This window comes from Saccostrea echinata, unplaced genomic scaffold, assembly GCF_033153115.1.
Source record: "Saccostrea echinata isolate AGI-Se365-2 ecotype Australia unplaced genomic scaffold, CSIRO_AGI_Sech_v1 ptg000033l, whole genome shotgun sequence".
Lineage (NCBI taxonomy): Eukaryota > Metazoa > Mollusca > Bivalvia > Ostreida > Ostreidae > Saccostrea > Saccostrea echinata.
In genome coordinates this window covers 31522923-31547479 of record NW_026889782.1, presented here as the reverse complement: position 1 = coordinate 31547479, position 24557 = coordinate 31522923, and the positions used below count along the sequence as shown (strand labels likewise).

Here is a 24557-nt window from a genome sequence, read left to right as displayed (position 1 = left end):
TAAACAGGGGAAAAAAGATAAACTTTTCTTCTTATCATATAAAAACAAACAATAAAGTTAGAAAATAAAACAAAACTTTAAACATAGACTATTCACAGCCATTAAGTACACGACTTTTAGATTCATCTTGTGTGTTTACAATTATGTAACCCCTCCCTCGATAGCGCGTGGCAAAGGAGGTCACCGGGGATCAATCGGCGTGTGAATCAGCGACCTAAGGTCATACACAAAACAAACCATAGAACGGCCATTCCAAATACATTTTGTAAACTATGTGATGAGTGGATAAATATGTTGAATCTTTCAGATTATTTCATATCTTTGATTAAGCCGCTAGTACATTTCGATTTATATTTTATTCGCTGAATTACAAGAAACTTGCATATTTATTTTTATAAACACTGTATTTCTCGATATCGAGATAATTGCGCTTTGTGGAAAATTACTTTAAAATCATGTGATTTCGTCTCACTGTTTATCACTCGCTTGATTTAATCAGCTAATCTTAACTGCCTTTCACGTATTCACTTCAAATTCAATGCATTTTGAATGCCGAAAAGACCACTTTGTTTGCGTATTAAAGAACCAGTTTATTTATCTCTCTAATGTTATTATTTAACGAGTTGCTATTTCTTTTATGAACATTAAACACCATGTATATAATTATCACGATAATTGTACATGAAGGTCATATTTTTAATTGTCAGGAAAATCGAAAATATAATTAAGTACATTTGAGTTTGTATTATTTTCTTCCTAACTTACAATATTATTGCATACAAAATACTAGGTCGGACGCAAGTAACCTAAATATTTCACTTGTATTTGAAAATTCTATTGAGCGTCGAATGAATTTTACCCGTCTAAAAGTGTACACACACACACACACACAAAAAAAAACTTCCTATGCAGTTTTCTTTGGGAATCAATTGGCTTAGATAAGTCTACTCCGACATGTGTTGATAAAACTCGCGAAATGAGAAGCCATACATTTCAAACTTGTGACCTCTTGGTCAGTGCATGTGAAGATTACGCATGGCAATTAGTGGAAAAGGAAGTATGTTTTATAAAATAATGATTTGACAGGTTAAGATTTGTTCTCATTCCATATTAAATACAAACACAAAGCCGTTATTTTCTTTGCTATTTTATACCGTTAGTTAAATTTGATAGATTGTTTTAACAACGTTTTGTTTAAGAAGATTTATCTTATGCATTTGTTTAATTTCATCTAATAAACTGAATATACACGTACATGATACGAATTACTGGTACATGCATGTAAGTACGTGTAAATGCGGTTTTATTTGTTTATAAGGAAGAGCGCCCAAAATAAATACACTTCGAACTCTGGAATTTCCTTTCTTACTGTTTAAATCAAAGGTCCGCTCAGCTGACGAGTTGTTTTAATAACGATAATAAATTATATTCAAGTCCTGGCCAGCGATCGTTACACTTGGTGACATTGCAATTAAACAGGTATATACTAAGGTATTAAGATACTAACGGGTATATATATTTTCACCTAATATGTTTTCATTGAGTGTTTTCATAAGAAGTAAATTGCTGGAGGATATCATGTTCTCCCTGATCATATCGATAGCGCGTAGAAACAGCGGTACATAAGCACACGCTTTTGTGTACAAAGCAAACGTGTAAACCAAAAGGATGGGGGAAAAACGCAAAATAAAAACATTTCTCTATTAACTGAAGTTATTGTCTTTAGACAGATAAAAATAAATGAATATCCGCCTGAGAACATGTGAAAATTATACCCAAATACAATGTAACGAAGGATTTTGGGTTTAATTATAGCAATGATGTGTACATGTACATGCAGAATACCGCTTTTTTTATCCTTCGTCCATGTGTTCCTCCTTAACGGAAAAAAACATAAGTAAATTATATTATACCGAACGAGGTTGAAAAATGCCGGACTTTATTTCTTAAAATTAACAGCAATTATCCGACTTTTCTCACTGTAAAAATGCCCTAAAAACTAAAACCGTCTGGTTTGACTGTCAACGCGTTTTAGATCGGGTTTGAGATTTTTATTAAATGTCTGGAGTATTTCGCTTATTCTGCAAGTCCTTATAATGAAAGAAAACACTGGCAGATTTACAGGAAGTTCAGGGGGCCTGCCCCCACTGGCGGTTTTAAGGGGGGCGTGGGGGCGGCCGCCCCCCCCCCCCGCCCCCCCCCCCCCCCCAAAAAAAAAATTCAAAATATGACATGACTAATATTAATAATGCCATACTTTTGTTTTATAATTAATGGGCAATTAAAAAATGGTAATTTTATTTTATGACCAAGTATCGGTTTTCTTAAAAATCAAGTCTGAAAACCTTGCATTCCCTAGGCTATGAATATTATCTCATTATTATTCAAAACGGAAAACGTCTTCCGATTTCGTTTGAAAGGTAGACAGCACTTGTCAATTTCCTATCATGATGCAAGGAAAAATACTGCAATATTTAAGGTATCCGACCCATAATAGCCTCAGATTCAGTGAATTTGAATGTATAACAGATATATATTAGCTGAATACTCAGTATATGTAGACATAATCTTCATGTCTTAGTATCAATATTTAAGAGCGGAATGTGTCCTAATTTTTGACCTTGTCCTGTCCTTGAAGAGTTATCCCCCTTTGCTTTTAATCAATAAAAATCAATTCTAAAGAAATCTATCTCGTAAAACTTTAGTTTTCATTCGCTTTTCTATTCCTTATAACTGAATACATCTTTCCACCACAGCATTTTTTGATATGCTTAGTATCTAAATTTGTATTTTTCAAAAATTTGCGTGTCCCCATAGACATCAATGCAATCTTCATTAATTAATTACTGCTTAGGTAATTATATTTTTGAAAGTTTCTCTTGGTAAATCCTTTACTACTCTAAAATACTTTGAATTAATAAAGTATTTAGTGCAGGATGGATATTTAAGGTTAGAAAATTAGGTCCTAATATGGGTCGGATACCTTAAAGGCTGATGAAGGTAAATAACATTCGGCAAACCTCGGCTGATTCCGTCACCTTCATCCAGATGAGGTACGAATCGGCCGAGGTGTGCCGAGTGAGGTAAATAAATGAATTTAAAATCAGATGGTCTACGTTACAAACCTATCCACTGATTGATGTATTTATTTATCAAATGGTGTAACTATGCAGTAATTTACTTACATAGATACAAGACTTTTTTTAACGTCAGGATATAGGTTAGGATGGTCACAGTGTAACTTCGACCACCTGGTTAATTTCGATCGTTCTTAAATACCTTAAAATAATTTGTTTATAACCCATTATAGTGTACACACATCTATTTTATGCAGAAAGAAAATGCATTTTTCATATACAAATCAATGTCGATAATAATAGGCGAAATTTTTTTCTTCACTGGAAAATTACATCCAAGAAGAAACTTTATCGCCCGAAAAATTACGGACGAGTATTTTTAAACCATTGTGGGGAATTATCAGTTTATCACCTCTGAAAATATCTTGTATGTACAGAAAGACACAGTGGATATTCCTGGCGTGAAATTTATCAACTATGTTTAAATTTGCAACTTAAATTCATACCTTTTAAATTTATAGTATTTAGTTTTTTACAAATAAAATGCAAATCAGCTGAACAGAAATCGGCCGAAGTTACCCTTTGCATGAATACGGCGACAGCAGGTAACTCAATTCGACCAATGAAAATGACGCAATGCTATTTGTTACCAGAAAAAAATCATGACTACCGTCCGTATTAAAAAGTATTAGGATAAGTATTATGTACAAGAATACTCAGTAGAAACTAGTTCTATAACCGTGAAAAAATCATCTGTTTTGTTTACATGCGGTATAGATGCCTGCGCATATATATACATTTGTAGCATGCCTTGACAAATCGGTAAATCAGTCTCTAGGCACCTTGTGCACTTAATGTCTTCAAATTAGGTACATTTTGAAAATTACTTTTTTTTCTTTTTGTCAGCATTTTTTCACAATCTTTTATGTTTTACAACAGAATAATTTAAATTAATATATATATTTTTTTAAATTAGAGATGACGCGAATAATTACATTTATATCGATCGAAAATACACCGTGTGCGGTCGAAGTTACCCAACACACATATCTTGTAAATCGAACACATTTATTTTTTATCATGACAAATAATACATATAATACAATGTATTCTGAACAATAAAGGTATTCCGAAGGAAAAATAATCCAGTAAAAGTTGAGCGTAATATACGTAATAGCCAGTGACATACTTGAACAAATCTAAATATAAAAAAATAATCGGTCGAAATTACACCACCCTACCCTACAGTGTATCTGTCATATATGTATAATTCTTATAAAAACAAACGGCAATATTTAATTTTTCAATATTCAGATGTATCATTGTGCTTCGTTTATTTCATACTGCTATAAAGGGAACTGCACGTTACAGCGTGTTTGTTTATTTTGTTTCGTTGGCTGCGATGGAGATACATCATACATGTGTAGGTCAGTGAATGGAATTTAAAAAAAACAAAACAAAAACACTTTTTGGAATAACATTAGAGTTACATACAAATATCAGGTTGACTAGCATCCTTGCTGAAATAACAATGATTCAGAACGACTTCTAAGATACACGAAGTTCGGAGATTCACGAAGTTCGGAGATACACAAAGTTTCTGCTTTCTCAAGAGTAAAATTGAAATAAAAATTATCGAATGAATAATAAATTTGTACATTATTCTTAAGCAGACGTGAAATTCCTACAAAGACTTTAGAGTATTGTAAGTTACAAACTAAATTCATATCTTATAGACTTTTGTGTAAAGGAAGTAATCAATACCACTATTTTTGTGTCTGGTTTTACTGACTCTTAAATTCACGAAAACCCAGGAACTTCCCGGGGCTTCGCGCCCTGGACCACCACCAAGGCTTCGCCCTGGACCCACTAGGGGCCTTAAGGCGGCCCCCAGACCCCCTGCCTGAACGAAGTTATCCACGCCCCCCCCCCCCCCCCGAATCACAAATCCTGTATCCGCCCATAACGCCCTTTTGTATCCAAAATATACACAAGATTCAATAAATCAATAAATCAATTTATTATGTGGCTTTGGACCCTTACCCCGACACAAAACGGTCGGGCCCCCTTTTCAAGATTCCTGTATCCGCCACTGAAAAAGAATTTGTTGTTCTCTTGGATGTCAATATCTGAATTATGTTTTATTTAAACACCTAGTCTAATATATCATGGGCGCCCATAATAGGACGGCTATTTGTTTTTGTTTTTTTTTTTTAAATAAAGTGGTTCTTACAGATGTTAAAAAAAACCTTATAAACGGCCAAATAATTACATATATTTAATTCATCTACAACAAATGTTAGTTTAGTTCTTTGCTTTCATAATCTAACCTTTATAAATTAACACGAAAGTCGTGCGATCGTATACAAATACTCGGAAGCAATATTTCATATTCAATGAACGTATAGGTGAATAAATTTCCTCTCATCACTATACGTAACCCCCCATCCTCGAAATAAATAGAATGTTTTCCTTCGCAGTCAGTTGGCTTTACCAGGTACATGTCAGTACAAGTGAGGAAAGAGCTTTACAGAAGCAGGTGATGAATTCCGAAAGAAAGGCTATTTTATATACATGTACATTCCTAGAGATCTGGTTTTCTAAACCGATCTCACTGTTATTCAAAGACCTAGCTAGGAATTCTCTCTCTCTCTCTCTCTCTCTCTCTCTCTTTGAAATGCAGGCCCGTCGATTGTAAAAAAAATGACAAAATAATTTCAATTTTTAATAAGTATCTCATCTCCTAAGCCAAAGACCCAAGTAAGCATTTGCTGTTCATAATTCTTCATCTTTGTTTGCTATCTTGGTGTATATAAGCATTATCGTCGTTGTTGTTCTACAGCTACTCGTAAATTTTTCTCATTTTTATCTTATCAAGTACCATCGAACCATAACAACGAAAATTAACGCAGAATATTTTTGGTAAAGTTTTGTTCAAATGAAGAGTCACATCCTCTTTTAAGGGATACATGTAGTAAAAATTAGATGGGGTCCAGGCGCAGATCAAGGAATTTTTTTCCACGGAGAGGGGGGGGGTGATCCCAATAAAAAAAAATATTTCAACCCAGAAATTTCTTGACGAGCCAAAAAAAAAAAAAAAAAAAAGAAACTCTTTTCCCAAACGTGAAAAACCTATTTCGTGTGTGTGTTTGTGTGTGTGTATGGGGGAGGGGGGGTCGTTGACTTTTAAAGCTTCATACCTAAGACTTTTCATACCAATTTAACACAGATCCGCGTTTTCGAGGAAGGGTCCGCGTTTTCGGGGGGGGGGGGGAGGGGGGGGCATGGTCACTTTTACTTGTTTAGTATATACATTTAACTGCCCCAACCCCCTCTAGATCCGCGCATGGGGTCATTTGAAAATAGTATTCTCAAGAATCCCTGGACTAGAATGAGAAAATTTCCAACATAGCATACATTCATTTTTTTTTTCAAATATTGATTCCAGGGAGAAGGTTTGGGCCGGAAAGAGTGTTCATAATTTAACATAGGAATATATATATCCCCCCAAACGAAGTGTGTGGGTTTGGGGTGGGGGTGTTTTGAGTCTTTTGGAATCACACTGTCCGTCTGCCTAGCTGTCCGTCTGTACGTGATAGTTTGCCAAGGATAGTATAACTTTGTTATGAAGAAACTGGAAGGTCATACTTGGTACAAAGATTACTAATGATCCGAAGATGTGTCATGGTTTTGATCCAACATCATTCCGGCAAGTTCAAGGTCACTGGAAAAAAATAGCAAGTATCATACTTGATACAGGAATTGCTTATGACAAAATTAAAGGGTTTGACACGACCTTCATCCAAGGTCATTCCTGTAAGTTCAAGGTCACTGACAGAAAAGTGTAAGATTACTGTATGTGCTATAATTTTGGAAGCTCATACTTGGAACAAAGATTGCTTATGATCCACCGGTTTGAGATAACATAGTACTAGACTGGCAGAAGAAGTGACAAAATTCGTGCCTGGATTATAAATTTATAAGGGGTGGGAGGAACACAGGAAACTTTTTCTCAGATTGCTTGAGATGGGTTTGTCCTAACCTTGAACAAAGGTTTCCGGCAGTTCAAGGTCAATGGCAGATAAATATTATTTTTTTCCCATGCTATAACTTTGTTATATAAAATCACTGGAAGCTTTTACTTGATACAGAGATTGCTTATGATCCAAGAATGTGTTTTGACCTTGTTACAAGGTCTTTCTGGCAAGTTCAAGGTCACTGACAGAAAAGTGCAATATTCTTTTTCAGGTATATTTTTGTCATTGAGTATCACTGGAACCTCATAATTTGTTCAAAGGTTGTTTTTGACCTTAACATAGGTAATTTAGGCAAGTTCAAGGTCACTGATATAATAAGTGTAAATTTCAAAAACGTCTAGTCGCCCAAGTGGCGCAGTGGTAAGAGTGTCTGCTCTAGAGTCGTGGATTAAGGAGTTGATCCTTACGTCGCAGGTTCGAATCCCACTGTGGGATGCAGAGACTGATCCTTCGGATGCGACCATACAAACTGAGGTCCCGTCTGGCAGTAGGTGCTGGCACGAAAAAGATCCCTCACTGCTCAATGGCCATGTGTGCCGAGTATAGGTCAAAATTTGCAGATCTCCATCGGCAAATGGTGGCGTCTCCATATGATTGAAAAATTCTCGAACAACATACAACATACAAACAAATAAACAAAAAGGTCTATAATTTTGTAATAAAAAAAATTGCATGCATTTGCATTTCACTGAAAAGATGATAAATATATCATCCAGAGTGTGTAATGGCCTTGACTTAAATTCGAGGTCACTTAGAATATGATGTTTTGGATGAATAGTCTGAAAGAATACGTGACTGTGAATTTTTTTTATGTCGGTGACATGAAGATGGTGTTTGCTCTTAACAAGCTGCAGAATGTATCATGGCTTGACGCAAGGTTATTTGGACAAGTTCAAGTTCACTGACAGGGGAATTTTACATTCCTTTATTGTCTTTCTACTGTTGAAACATTGAAAGTTGATGCCCCTTACAGGATTATTTTTAACCTTAAAATGTTGCATGACCTTGACTCAAGGTCGCTCTGTCCTGTCCGGAGCTCCGACGGAAGACCTATTCGTTGCATTGCAACGAACTCGGCTCTAGTTAACATGTCTCTTTTCAAGATCCCACCAACCCCTACCCCCGAAACAGCGATTTACAAGTGATAGGGAGATCTTATGATCTTCATTCATAAAATTCGGTGATATGATATTTTGCCAGAATTCATTCTTCATCAGTTTTGTCTACAGAAATGATATTTATTATGTTTGAAATAAATTTTTATCTTTAAAAAGTAGCGATCTTTAACTGAATTCATTAGCATTTGGCGTTTTCTGGTGAATGTATCACTTGCATGAAATACTTGGAGATAACGAACATTATTCAAGCTCGGAAGTCCATTAAACAATACAAAATGCATTATTTACACACTAAATTTTCGACTGATTTTTCCGTTTTAGAGGTCCGTGTTTGCTCTGGTTACATTTTAAATTTTTAATTATAAACTTTTGAGCTTGAACACTGTTCGTTATCTCCAAATATTTCATTGTGACAAAAAAAGAAAATGGTTGACGCAATCGTGCTTGAGTAAAGAAGGACTGTTACGTTTAACGTTAATCTTGAAAATCCCTATGCAGTAGCATATTATAATTTGTGCAAGGTTTATGAAGACTAAGGACTTACCAGAAGTTCAATCATTTACTGCATCAATTGTTTAGTGAAAGAATAAAAATGGTTGAAAATAATATGAAGAAATGGCTCCTCTTCTTAATCCACAAGAACGACACACCCGGGACAGAAAAGTCGGGTTGTGATAGTCACAATGCTAATACTGGGAGAGATATCTTGCTTTTCAAGAATTGCACTTATTTCGACCTTCAGACTGCAGATCTCCTTTAAACTTAAAATCTAGTAAACTTATTTTTCTTGATGATTTTATTTTGAAAATATCTGAAAAAGTCCCTCACATGATTAATTAGTACGTGAAAAAGGTCATGAAATATTTAGTAACATTTTACGGTACATAAATAAAATAAAGTCATTAAAAATAATAACAAAATTAAACAAGAAGATAAAATTTGTTTAAATATTTATTTAACAGTGTCAGATTCTTTATAGATCTTCGCAAGCTTCAGCATCAATGAAAAAGTTTAATATGTGGATCTGCCTTGCTTATTTATTGACAGACTATTTTTGAGTCATTATATTCTGGTAAGAAAAAATCGTTCAATTCATTCAACACGGAATGAATTATCTATGTCAATATTCGGTTAAGAATATAAATGTCATTAATATAATAATGAAATAAGAATACAATTCTTTTTTTCGGATATTAATATGCTATATTTAATAAGTATTCTATAGTATGATTTTCTTTTCTTTTTTTTCTTTGCTTACATAACATAATTTCGAAAACAATTTAGACGTAACTGTCAAATAAGAATTGTGGATGTGTAGTTTATCATGTACATGTAAAATATACATTAATTTCTCCTAGAAATGCATAATTAAGTGCCTTTATATTAATGAACTTGTTTGTTAATACATCTTAGTTAAGACTAAGTTCCGCCCATGTCTTTATTAACCCTGCATACTGAAACTGATTTGGGAGTGGTAAGGGTCGCTATGGGACTATTAATTCAGGACTTTTATAGTCACCAAAGAAGTCGAGAGCTTCGAGGCAGTCTCTGGGACTCCTTTCTGTCATGTTGCTTCCGATAAGAATTGTATTGCATAGGCAAAACATCAGACAGGGAACGATACTATATTGCCCCAAACACCTTTCAAGAAATAAAAGAAAATGAATAACATTATTATAATACGTACTTGTTAAGGTAAGCTTGGCCAGCAAATCCTTGATTTCCTTATTTTCCTGACGTAATTCGGTAAGAAATGTTTGGAATTGTTCCATTTTCTCCTCCTTATTTTTGCAGTCAACTTTCTCATTCAAATAAATGTACTGAGAAATTGTGCATAACAAACCTGACATTAAGAAAGCCATCCACACTATTGCCATGGTTTAAATATCCCCCCTTTTTTTTTAATCTAAGCGATTCTTATGTATATTTACAGAACAGGAAGTGTTTAATTGTAAGAATCTAATGTAACAATCGATTTTCCACTTGTTTAAATTTTTAACTGTGAAAACATAAAGGTCGTCTATTTCTCCACTTCAATTATACTAATGATTAGTACACATTTGATATGTTATGGGCTGTCCAACATTTGGTGCATTGATGGATGACGACATTTATTATATTTTTAAAGTGAAAAACTAAAAATTATTCTTTGATAAAAATGATTAATTTGAAAGCAATACTTTTATGGGTATATTTTTATATTAAAAAGTCAAATTTGATTGGTTAAAAATGTTCAAAAGTGACTGTTTACCTACCATATGCGTAAACCACGCCATCCGGGTGAAAATACATAGCAAAGTTTAACAATGCAAGACGACGGGTAACAGTATAAGAATTGTTAACTGCGCAGAATGTTTTCTAGCACGATTCACTATGGCTTTTTTCTTTTAAATGCATTTTAGGTACATTCAGAAAAACGACAAAATATTACATGTTAATTCAAGATAACACATGAAATCGTTATTGTTATCCCTTCAAAACAATTGTTGATCTCGACTTCGCTTCGGTCAATAATGGTTTTCGCGGGATATTTTTATGCTACCCTAGAAACATTATATTTGTTATACCGTGAAAAGAAGATATTTAAGTAATACTTTCCATATGATATATAGAAATAATGAACGGTTATTAAGGCCAAAAGTTCAATAAATCAAGACTAGTTGGGAGCAGAGCAAGCTTGGACCTTTAATAACATCAGGGATGTTATCAGATGCCTTGGAGGAGTAAGCATCTATAGTCGACCGGGCATAGCCTACCTGTGATTCTTGTCATTGCCGGTCAAACGGAAAAACCGTTTGACAATTAAGTAAGAAAATGAAAGGTTGATAATTGTATAAAAACGCCAGCCATATTGTTACTAAGCATTTAATAATTATTAATGGATTGATCCAAAAGTGATGTCTTAACTGCCATAAAATCTTTAATAATCTATTTTTATCAACAAAATTTGAAATACTAATACACCTATCTATTTTGAAGTTTGCCTTAAAATTTCATTTGATTATGAAATACTTTTTAAAATATTAAGATAAACACAGCGTTAGTTTTTTTTCTATCGCCGCACGTCAAAAATGTTGCCGACGTCGTTACGGCCTTGTTTTTAGCATTCATTTTCATTCGCATAAGTTTTAACCCTTCAAGTAGTTTATTTCAATAATTTTTGCTGCTATTTTGCCACAAACCATTTTATTTTGAGTTGTATTATTATAGTTATTTTAAATTTATTCCAATGTTATTTCTGAATTCATTTCTTTTCACTTTAATCTTAGGTATTATCAGATTCAAAATTATAATGGAAGAGAATCATCATAATGACGTCGGTACATTCTTGCCGTTCGGAGATAGACGAGAGCCAACGTTCCGTTTATTTTAATATTTTGTAAAATATTGTATTGATATCACTGTATTATTTACATTTTGTAAATAACTTTCCTCGCTTTAGAATTTGTTTGTACGTAGAGCATGCCTTTGCATTTTAAAACTACTTAGGGACATAAACTCCTAGCAGGTGATAATTTACTTTTTCAGACTTTTTTATTACCTGGAAAACTATATATATTTTTTTAAAATATTGATAATTTTTCCTTGTTCGATAATTTTGGTTAACAACATTGCTCTAGGTTTTTCGTAACTATAGAAATAGACGAACATAAGACGCTTTCCTAAACCTTTAGGAGTTCCCTTTTGTAATTTTGCACGTATAAAGATCATTAATGCATTTGTGTTCCATCAATAATGAAGATAACAAACAGTAATTAAGCTCAAAAGTCCATGGAAACAGAACAGATCGTGAGTAGGGCAATCACGAACCTCTAAAACATAAGTGGTGGGGTCAGTTGCGATAGAGGAGAAAGCATTTTATCCTGCAACTACCCCTTGTATTCACCTAATAAAGGTAACCTAATAAACCAAAGCTTTATTCGGTCAATGCCCTAATAAAGCCTCGTGCACGTATTCCAACGTTCTAAAAGCATTGTGACGTCATGAATATTGTAATGTTTATGCCATGACGTCTTAGTTTCAACTGCAAAGATGTACCTAAATCGGTTGAAAACAGCTTGTTTTGGAGGTCCTTTAAAATGTGTTGCAGGATAAACAAAATACATGGAGACTGTCCTGAAATATAAGCGATATTTGGGCTCGGGTCGAAAACGTGATAGAGAGCTCGGCAAGCCTCGCCCTCTATCACGTTTTCTTACCCTCGCCAAGATATCGCTTATATTTCAAGACAGTAACCATGTATTTTATATTTCTGCCGATCGCGGTGACCATGATCGAGAACAGGGAAAGATCCGTGGACCATTCAATGAGAAAATAATAGCCTTATAATTAGTATGAAAAAAACATCAGTATGCAACAATAACTTAAATTAATTTATACTCTTCTATACATTAGTATTCCTTCACCATAAACATATGAGGAAGCATTATATTTAAATGTCATTTTTCATAAAGGAATTGTGTTTATAACGCGTAAAACTGTACGTAAAATTTGCGCAGTATTAAAAAGTTAAATCTTGTCAACAAGGAATCAAAATCATACAAGGAAATATGACAAAATATAACTATTGGTATATTTTTCTTCCTTGTATTTTTGTGTTTTGTAATAAAAAAAATCGGCCAGAGAAATGAAAAGGCTTTTAGACATGAACCGTGCCTGTCATCACAATGAAAGGAAATGTAACTTTTGTTATGTTTACATAATCCCTGGCAGACTAGTGTTAGAAATCCCTTTGTTTAACATCCTGCCATTTGTAGAATTTATATGAAATAATTTAGACCAATAAATTAATTTTGTTATTAACCAATCTACTCTCTCTCCCATTCTGTATGAAATATCACGTCTGATTTTAAGTCTCTCTCTTTCGCTCACTGCTTTGGTAGTCACAGATCAAACAATCTACTTATTACTTGCCTAAAGTTCCGGTACCTGGTCCTGCTAGAAAGAGTTTGTAGTTGTCATTTTCGTCAGACACAGAGAACTGTTGATGATGTTCATACAAAATTGTTCCATTTCGTAATGTAATGGAAAGGTAGAGGGATGAATTATTTCCCTTGGTCAGCCTGTGAATCACGTCATTTCCTTCCATGTATAATTGTGGGGCTATATAAACCATTAATAGAGCTTAAAGAGTTATGTAAAGCAATAATACAGCAAGCAATTGCAAACTCCGTTTAGTTCAGGATTTTGTGGTGTAATGCAACCAAATAGAACTAAACATACATACAGATATGTTAAGTGTGTAAGTGAGTTAGAATCGTGTAAGTTTATACAATTTTAGGGAATATATGCGATGATATAATTATGTAATAGATTTTGATAGGCTAATTCCATGCTGAAATATAAATTAAAAAAGTGAATAACCAACTAATTGTGTATTCTTTGAGATATCAATATATGCAAACAAATTAACACTTTAATAATCATTGCATAAGTTATAAAGAAGAATCTACCTATCCAGTAGGGTTCGCCGGGCACCGTTTTTGGTTCTAAATTTACTTTGCTATGGGGTATGCGGAGAACGCTTGCTTTCACCAAGACGCTTGTAAACAAAGTTGAAAACGTCAAAACCGTGACAGTACTGTTTCGCAAGACATCGCTGTATTTACATTGAATGAAGCGATTTAAGAGAGGATATGAGAAAAGGAGGAATGTAAACACGTGGCAGAAAGGCAGATTTGATAGAAAGGTACTTAAAGTTAATAATTTATCAAAACATGGGAATTACTATCATTCGTAGTAATGTTGTGCAGACAAAAGTGTGCAATTGTTGACGTTAGAGGACGTACTGCATGTACCTTTGTCTCTCACATCACAGTCATTGTTATGTCTAACATACTCTTCATTGTCAGATTGACACTTAACTTCAATATAAAACTTGTAGAATGTGAAGGCGTCCAGCCTCTGCTGTCTGAACCTAAATTGGCTAAAAGTGGAATGTATATGGCCCTCAAAGATGTGTCAACAACCTCAGTCATAACATTGAGACCTGCCTTGTATCTGTGTTCAATACATAGATGTGTACTTTATGCACATACTTGCAGGTTTGTTTACTGTGTATGTTCATTAGTAATCATACTTATATATAAATGCAAGACATTGTGCACTCATACACAAACCCATGTATAGGGATCTTATATATATGTAGTAGTACAGTTAAAATTTGGTATCTCGAACATTGAAATTTGGGTTCCCTAGAGTTTGAGATAACAACATCTGTATTTACCTGTACTATGCAGCCCTAGTTAGAATAATCTAACTGTGTCTCGGGTCAAGCCCTCACTGGACCTGTAGGGCAATATCATTTTAACGATAGAATCTATATGCAGCCCATAATTCACACTTGAAATGTTAATGATAATTCTTGTTATAGATACTTTAATGAACCACCCCCAATTTTACAAATTGAATAAAAGATCACAAGTATTTTTGAAACATACATTACTCTTTGCAATGTTCTATAATTCATCTTGATTGTTTGATATTTTATTTAGGTCAACTAGAACTTCAAACTAAATAAATATCACAAAAGAAGTTTTAAATTCCCACTATGAATGACTGGGAGGCACAGGGTACCATGGGATGTGTAAACATTCAGCTGCAGTGTTCCTGATGTTACACCATTTTGCTGCAGGCAATCTTGAATAGACTGATGATCAGGAGATCAAATACAGAAAATCTCAAAAAAAATTTCATAATTTAGGCAAAATATTCATTTTTCAGGTATAAACTTCATCCCAAGATTTACTTTAATTAAATACATGTTATAAAATAATAGGCTTGGGTATCGCAAGCTACCTAAGGATATGATACATATCACGATACGGTCATGCGATACAAGACGTATCATGACACAGCTGTCAAAAATTGAAATGACTGTTATCTTTACATATTATTCATTGCTAACATCTACAGTTATAGAAAATATAAAAAATGATATCTTGATACCCCTGACCAAAGTTTATTATAGGTGGATTTATAGTCTTGACAATGTATTTTTTCTATGTTACCTTGTTTTCAGTCATTTTAAAACATTAAAATTTGTTAGCTTGTATGTAGAAGTTTCAAACAAAACAATGAAAATTATAATGTACTTTATCACGATATATACATGGCGATACGATATGCGTTTCGTAAGACCTTGTGATCAATACAATCGATGTATTGCTGTATCCTTACACCTCTATTAAATAACTGTATGGATAGCCTACAGCCTTCCTGACAATATATTTACATACTATAAGAATACATGAGTTCTGCATACTTCAGTCAAAATATACAGTAACAATCATTTTACCACTTCTGAAGCTTGATATTATGGATAAATCAACTTTTATTTATTACAGCCTCTCCGATTCAAGCAGCAGGTTACTGAAGAAAGAAATTTTAATGACTTCTTTGATAACCCCAGGCCAGAATCATTATAGAAATAATCATGGATTCCATGACAGGGACAGGAATATAGTCATCAATTACTGTTTAAATACTTCATTTTCTTGACTGTGGATCAATTCAATGAAATTGTATTGAAAATTAATTCAAAGCGAGATCAGTTGTACAGCTCTTAATGAGAACTTCACTTCTCTGATAGATCTCTTTTACATTCTCAGATTTGTTAATTCAAAAAGATTTTAATTCTGTTTATTTAAAATTGGATCTCCTCTATTCATTTTAATACTACAGGAAATATCTTAGCATCGTTTGTTATATGTAAAAGATAAATGTATAACCATCTACACAATTACTACAGCTACTAATCACCAGATTTTTGCATTCCCTCTGTAGAATGTACATGTAAATGAATTTATCTACAATTCTTGCAATTACATTCCAACATTTTTGTCCAGGTGATCAAGCCTTGAATATATTTAAGGAAGCTCCAAACACTAACGAAAAATGTTTTGAGAAAGTTGTATCAAATAAAGGTGTATATATTGATTTTATGTAGCTCATTTTAACATAGAATACATGTACCTGCCATATTTTCCCAGGGAAAATGTTTAAAGACAATGAAGTATTCACATGAATGCTCTTTACTTATACATGTACTAGGAAAATATATGCAGGTCATGTAATCAGTAACTATATTTTAGTCTAACGTATTAGGAATACATGTTTTTTCAACTGTTTTTCAAAAAGTGTCATTTTCTGAAGATTTCTGTTTATTTCTCTTCAAATGTCAGATCACGATCCAATTATATACAGTAAACACTCTAAAAAGGAAGTTCCGGGACGGACAATCTAGCTTCGTTATAAGCATAATTCGTTACATCTGTTAAGTATTCAATACATTTGAAGTCAAGGAGAATGAAAATCACTTCTCTTTAAGCATCACTTCATTATAAGCATATTCGCTATAAGCATGTTTTACTGTAATTAGAACTTTTTCAGTGAGCAGTGCTTACAGCTTAAACATTGGATTGGTACATGTAAAAGAAGAAGTTGTACATTTAAGCTTTCATATTGACTGTAATTAGTTTTATTCTTCAGCATTTTTATTGTGCACTTTTGTCGACTAAGTAACATTACCAGAATTAGCCATTGCAAAAGATATAAAGGATAAAATTCAGTTCATATACCACAGGCATTGACAAATAGCTGAACATGTTTAATTGTTGAAACCAGTGTAATACTAAATTACATGTATTTTGCAATTCTCAATTTCTAAAAGTGGTCAATAGAAAAGTTGTCCAAAGTCTGCATGGACTTGGACCTATTTATGAATAGGTTCTTTGTATTCAGGGGTAGTCTCTCCTGTAGAAAATTCAAAAACAACATGTTGGATTTGATTACTACATGTCATCTCCATTACAGACGAGGTGCTTGGTATTTGCTAATTTTCCCACAGTTGCTTTTAACAATGTGGAGTCTCTTCAAATTGTCTTCCATCACTTGCTATGTTGCAATTGATGTCATATATGGTTACTGGACTTCAGCAAGCACTTCAATCTAACCAAACTGTTATTTTTTTGTCGAATCAAATTACATTAATAATGTAATTTTATTTTGTGATTCACTTTTCATACACAGATACAGTCATAACTCTTTACATGTTATGGCTCAGTGATAAATAAAAACTATAAATTCACTTGTTTTTTTACGAGACTTGAATGATGTATGATTAAATTTGTACTTACTTTAGTATTGGAAATTCAGAATTCTGAAATGTAAAACAAAACAGAAACATTTAAGCTACATGAACTTCAATAAATCATTACATGCAATAGCAATCAAATGAATACTGATGAAATCAAGAAATCCTTTATATTGTACAGATTATCAATGAATGAACCTTACTGCATCTGACTCGGACCCCTTAGTCAGACTCTTGGAAATAGTAGTGGCAAACTAGCTTTAGCTGTATCCAGGGACGCCATGGAATCGTTTCGTCGTAGGATCTTCTCGGTTTATGGCTACACACCACTTTAGTTATATTACAGCATGGTTTGATATATCTGTGACCATTTTACCGCCCAAAACGAGGAAATCAAAGGTATATAACCATCGCAAACTCGTAATCAAGTTGATAAAGAAAAGTGAGAAGTGAAAATAACGTGTTAAAGCGCACGTGTGACGTGATCAAGCGTCTTTCGTATACCCAATAACAACACAGTAAAATTTAGAACCGGAGACGGTGGTCGGCGAACCCTATATAAGTCATAAGGATTCCCAATTCCTTTTCTATACTCCGTCCATGTTCTGTTAAAACTCACTGATCCAATAACCCGTTTTTGGATTGCCTAGGGGTTAACGAGAGAAATAAAAAAAAAAGAGAGTGTAAGTCCCATTAATTAAATATAAAGTCCAATGATATTCGGTTTTCCTATTTTGTTTCATAGGAAAATTCTACTAGTAATTAAAAAAAATGAGAGAGAGAGAGAGAGGGAATCTTACTGTCCACCCTCAGCCTACTGTCACCATGTCACAGTAGACGTTGACCTGGCTTTCGTTATCAAAGGGATATATGATGTATATACCAGACTGTTTATGTCCTTGTAGATTGTGGCCCTTACAATCTGTACTTAGTTTGAAGACTATACGAGAAGACAGAGTAACAGTTATAACTAGAAGAGAAAAGAAGTTGGCCTTCCCTTAGATTGAAAAGAACATTTCAGGGTCAAATCTTTTTTTTATCCTCTTTTTATTTCCCTTGCGTAACGTTATATTTAAACGGATTCAACAGAGAACAATAAATTCATTGTGATTATGATATAAATAGTCGACAGAATTTCAATTTACAACAAATTCATTATTAATCGGTTCAGTAATCATATAAGAATTTATACGCTATTCTTATATGCTATTTATTTCGAATATTTATCAAATAGTAAGGACGATATGTTGTTCTCTAAGTCAATACAATTGAAGAATTAAGAAAAAAATATTCCGGACTTTACACATCATATGCATGCCTGCACTACATAGGCTAAACGGCATCAATACAAACACATTTGCGTCGTATAAAACTGTTATGTTGTTAGATTCGAGTGGTAAACATGGTTTCAAGAAATATATATTTTTATGTGTTTATAATGCAAAACATCAGGTCAGGACTCCAGCGAATGTATGGAATAATTATTTTCCCGACTTGACAGTAATATTCTAGTGGCATTTTTTTAAACATAAAAGGCTTTTTTTTTCAGCTATATTCTTTACTCAAAGAAATTGGTAATTCCTTGGTCTGTGAGCTCGACAACTTTATTCTCTTTCACGCATGTATGCGTCGTATTCCTATATTTGTAATATGTTCACTCCGGTTAAATGTAGCCAGAGTTAATCAACTTTTCTGGCAAACATTCACATTTACCAAATCAGCTGGCTTCTGTAAATTCTATTTTTCCCTCGTTGAATTTTTTAGCTAAACGGACGGTTGGTTTGAAGTTTTCGGATGCTCCAACTACTCTCAACCAAAAAGGGCTACCCCGTCAGAAGGGTTGAATAATATCCTCGTGAGAAAGATTAATACACTGATGTACTCAGTGCGCAGGAGAATCGTGTAGAAGATACGCAAGGGAAATAATGAGAGTTTTTGTTTCAATTTTTTGGGGGGAAGGGGGGGTACAGTCATATGGATTTAAGGAACTCATGAGGTACAGTGTATCAGTCAAAATCACAAAAGATTAGTTTTGTTTTATTATTATTATTATTATTTTTTTTGGCGATTAAAGCTGGGTTTAAATGTTTGATAACAATGCTGGATGATAGGTTTGAAAATATAACTATTATTTACTTCAAAAGTTTAATATGCGTTTCTTTTTCCTAACAGTGTATGTTGAGGACCTAGGAAAATCAAGAGGAAATGGTCCTGATGTTTGACTTCTTTAAAACATGTAAATTTAAATCATGTTGATTAACATTAATGCAGATAACATGAAAAAATCCCCTTAACTCCTTTATAAAATCCCAATGCTAAGAAATCTCATATCCACATTGAGGAGGCCGAAATAGTCGCTGTTAATCACTGCCCATCCTATTTTTTGAGATACAAGATCTTCAAGAAAATTGGAAAATATGTAAGGTTAAAATTTATGGGTAAATGGTAATTACTCTTTATATTTGTTTTGTCTGAAATTGTTCAGAATAATATTAAATTATAAAATCAACAAACCAAAAAAAATTTGCAAAATATTTTTAATAAATAAAATTAACTCGCTCTCTTTCTCATTAAAAAAAAGAAACAGAAACACAACAAGTACGCCTCATCACGCACGATATTGTATTATGTTTATTTCATTAGATTTTAGATCTGGGTACATGTAAAGGGACAACCATTTGATTCTAAAAGGGGGGGGGGGTTGGAAATAAATAATCTGTCTCAACCGTCAAGCAAATTAATAATCTGTCCTTGAGTGGCTTGACAGCTGGTTCTACTAAATACCTAGGAGCAGAGAAGAAGATTTTTAAAGGAATAATCCATTTTCATCATATAACCAATAGATCCCCCTCTCTTGCAAAACCAGTCACTCTAGGGTCAAGATTGCCCAATTTAGGAAGAGGCACACTTGATCATCCAAACTGGACACCTAGTTTATTTGCTTTATATACAGTGGAGAGAAAAAGATTTTAAAAGAATTTATACATTTTCACTATATCATCATTAGAGCCCCACCCTAACTCCAGAACCTTTTCTAAGCTCAATGCTTATTAAAATCATTCCAAAAGTTTGACTGTTTGATGTCCAGAAGTAAAGAAAACGATTTTTAAACATAGCACTTATTTTGATAGTTTTATCCCACCCCTCAGGCCAAAGGGGGGCAGGGACAATGAACTCAATCACCCATTGATGTTACATGCCAAATTTGGTTGAAACTGATTCAGTGGTTCAAGAGAAGAAGCTGAAAATGTTCAAAAGTTTACGACCGACGGACGACGACGGACGAAAACAGATAGCAATAGGTTACCTGAGTGACTCAGGTGACATAGAAAATACATATAACCATTCCTATTCGTGATTTTAATGAAAATTTTCCCTATTAAATTAGTAAACCTTTGGATAACCCTAACAAACAAACAAACAAAAACAAAAAAAAAAAAAAAAAAAACAAAAAAAAAAAAAAAAATAAAGTTACCTATAGTAAATCAAACTGTCAAAGTTATCACTATGGTAAATCAAAGTATTCATAGTTATCACTTTAGTAAATCAAAGAATCAAAGTTATTACTATAGTAAATCAAGGTGTCAAAGTTATCACTATAGTAAATTAAAGCACTGGGTGAAATAAGCAGTTTCCCGTCATGGGAAACTATATGGAAACCACACGGAAACCTCATGTTTACATCATGTTTCCTAGTGGTTTCCACAGCGGATGCCAGGTTATTCCGTCAAGTTTCTGTACCACGGAAACTACTACGCTCCGATTCCATAAGGTATCCCGAACCACAGAAACCTCAGGAAACCTGAAGTTTCCCGAGCCTCCATGTAGTTTCCCATAATGGGAAACCTGAAGATTCCACTGGTTTCCATAATTAGGAAACTATATGGAATCGGAGCGTAGTGGTTTCCATGGAATGGAAACTCGATGGAATCCTCAGATTTCCCATGAACGGAAACTAGAGGAAACCTCGTGATTCCTCAAGTTTCCATGACTCAGGAAACTATATGGAATTGGAGCGTAGTGGTTTCCGTGTGATGGAAACTTGGTGGAATTATCTGGTGTCTCATAAAAGGAAATTACTGGGAAACTTCAAGATTCCCTTATTTTTCTGAGACAGGAAGCAATGTGTAATTGTGGTGTAATAGTTTCCATACCATGGAAACTACAGGGTAGGTTGAGCATTTCAATTTCGAAAAAATGATTGACAAGCAACTGGAAGCTCAAGGATCCCTGTATTTTCCATGATAAATCTTTCTTGTCTAGAATGTGAAAAGAGAACAGCAGGTTTAAATCAAAATAAATATTATTAATTTCCTTGGTAAACTGTGTTTTCTTTTCAAAATCTATCAAGAAAATGTATAAGAAGGAAAAAGCATTATCAAATCATATGTTTAATTATTCATTTGATGTGCAAAAACATTATTTGAAAATGATATCAAAATAAATAAAATCATATATCTTGGTACACAATGAAGTAGTCTTTCACATCTAAGTCCATTCATAAAAACTTCATTAAATACTCTATACTTCTTTCAACATCAGCTTCCTTTGTATTTTCTTCACATCATCTGCGATCTACAATACATTTTCATATAAAATTATTATTTGATGTAAGAATTGTATGCTTGAATATTATTTAGAAATCTTACAAGATCACTCAATGTTCTTTAATGTACCAATATCAGTGATTATAATTAGTTTCAGTCTTTAAATTTAATGACATGAAATCCGAATAATGAACATTACATATTAAGGTTTTAAGCCAGAATAATATTGACGCAGGTATGATTGAGAATATGACCATCTCATACATGTAGAACACTGCTTATAGTTGAGTGAATTGGAGAAATGTGCTCTGGACAAGGATATTACAAATCTTTTTTTTTTTTCATATTGACATTTGACTTAGAAATTTTGTTAAAGATCACTAAAAACCCTTCATCCCATGGCACACAAGCCAGATCATACCAAGGGAGAAAAATTATGCTCTGGACAAGGACTTTAAATAAAGATATATAGTGTGTTTTGATACTGACCTTTGACCTTGATAATTGGTCCAAGGTCACTTTTTACCCTCCATCCACAGGCACTCTATGAGTTAAATTTGAGTGAGATTGGGCTAAGAGGAGAAAAAATATACTCAGGACAAGTGATATCAGATGGACAGACAGATCATCTCATGGCATCTGCAGAACAGGACCCTAAAAAACAATGCACATACATGTTAAGCTATATCCATACAAGTCAATATGAATTCATCATATGTTGCATTGCATACACATGTTTTAATCATGTTTAATACCTTATGAATAATTTCATGTTGCATGTACACTCAGTTTACATACAAATAATCTAAATTTCATAAAAAACGACCAACATATCAGCCATTCAAGATTTAGCTAATCAACATTCAATACAAGTTCTATATGCTATATCATATGTACAGACACATACTAGTATTATTTACCTACATTCTAAATCTTGTTTTATGTCATTTAAAAATTAAGGTGATAGCCATTACCGGTAACCAATTTTTACCCCCAATTTACATACATGCATGTTGTAATGTTTGTTCAAGACTTCCCATTTATAAATATTACCTTATAGTTTATTAAGTTAACATATACCTACAGTTAAAGCTTCAAAGTGTTTCATTGAATATTTTAGAAATTACAGTCATCAAAATACTGACCAGCCAGAAACCAGTAAATTTTTATTTTTCATTTTTGTCTTGTTTCATTTAACATATTTCAATGTTAGAAAGTTTTAGTAAGTTATATTTACTACACTTTAGCATAGCCATATAGCTGAACTTTGGCATCTCTAATACCATAGATATGTCGAAGTAATTTGGAAGTATTCTTTAAATATTTTACTCCTGATATCTCGAATCCTCAAATACATGTACCACAAAATAATTTTAATTGAACTTTGAACCTTGACAAAAGGACTCTTAAACAAATATTCATTATTCTTAAAATAAAGTCTACAGGATACAAAATTATAAGTTGCTCAACAATGATCATGTCAATAATATCTGAAAGAGTTGATCATTTCCTCTTGGGGTGAAAGGGGGGGGGGGGGGGAGGGGGCTTCCTCTGTACAATTTAAAATATCCTTACTTTGTGTCAACCTTGGTTAAAATTAATGGTTCTTGAGGAGAGGTTGAAAATGTGAAAAGCTCACTGATGGATCGACAGTTTGATGGACAAAAGACAAAACAAAAGGTGATCAGAAAAGTTCACTCGAGTTTTAAGCTCGGGTGAACTAAAATCCTCACTGCATGGTATATATTATGCTAGATATCATCCAGACAGAGAATTTTATAGAGAAGTGAAAAAAACTCCAAGCAATACAATATCATAAGGCCAAACAAAAAAATAAGTTTGTTTACTGTTACATGCTGAAATAAAATAGGGTTGGTAGGTAGGATTTTTTTTTTATTTTATTGAATTTTTTTATACACAAATTCACATGAATTGGTTGAAATACAAAACAGCTTTACTTCTGTTTGGGCTTGCCATATAGGCGATAGACAATATCTTTCTTGCCAACTGCCTTACAGCTACCACACAATGAAAAAAACTTTCTTGTATTCCTTCTTTAACTCCATGTTGCACTAACTATTTCTAGCACTTTCGATTCAAACGCTTGACTGATTAAGATGCATGTAAAAGTTAAACTGACGATTGAGTGACTTATGGATTTTTACAATGAAAAAAAAAATTGGGTTGGCTATTAGATATGGGGGGGGGGGACCGTAAACAAACATTTTTTTCTTATTATGCCTAACCTGTTGTAGTTTGCAGCTGGTAGTTCAACATTCCAATTAAAATTGGAATCAAGTTCTTTTTATTTTAATGCAATTGTCATACATGCCTATTTATGATTGAATTAATTACCACTTACCACATGATCACATCTTGATTCATCATACATCTTTAGTTACTGGTTCTCCTTTAATGCCAATTTTCTTCTCTCTGAAAGAATATATTATGTACAATTACTACACTGTATTGCATTCTGATTTCACTTATAAGACCAACAATAAACAAGAGTTCTAGGGGCCACATTGCCCACCTGAGCACTTTGGGTAGGAAAAAACATAAATCAGTTCAGTATTTAAAAGTTTATATATAAAAGTGGTTCAGAGGGAAGGGGGGGGGGGGTATGAATTCTACACTTTCGAAGGATGCTTTTGAATTAATATGATACATATTAGCATTGCTGT

At 33.4% G+C, this 24557-nt stretch overlaps 1 long non-coding RNA gene across 1 annotated transcript; it reads right to left on the bottom strand.

Moving 5' to 3' along the window:
* Positions 1-21740: 21740 nt before the first annotated feature.
* LOC133198850 (uncharacterized) lies at positions 21741-24282 on the bottom strand. Its single transcript, XR_009722614.1, has 3 exons — positions 24236-24282; positions 22363-22527; positions 21741-21901 (listed from the first exon to the last, which is right to left on the bottom strand). It is a non-coding gene; the product is annotated as an uncharacterized LOC133198850 (long non-coding RNA).
* Between the last annotated feature and the right edge of the window lie 275 nt (positions 24283-24557).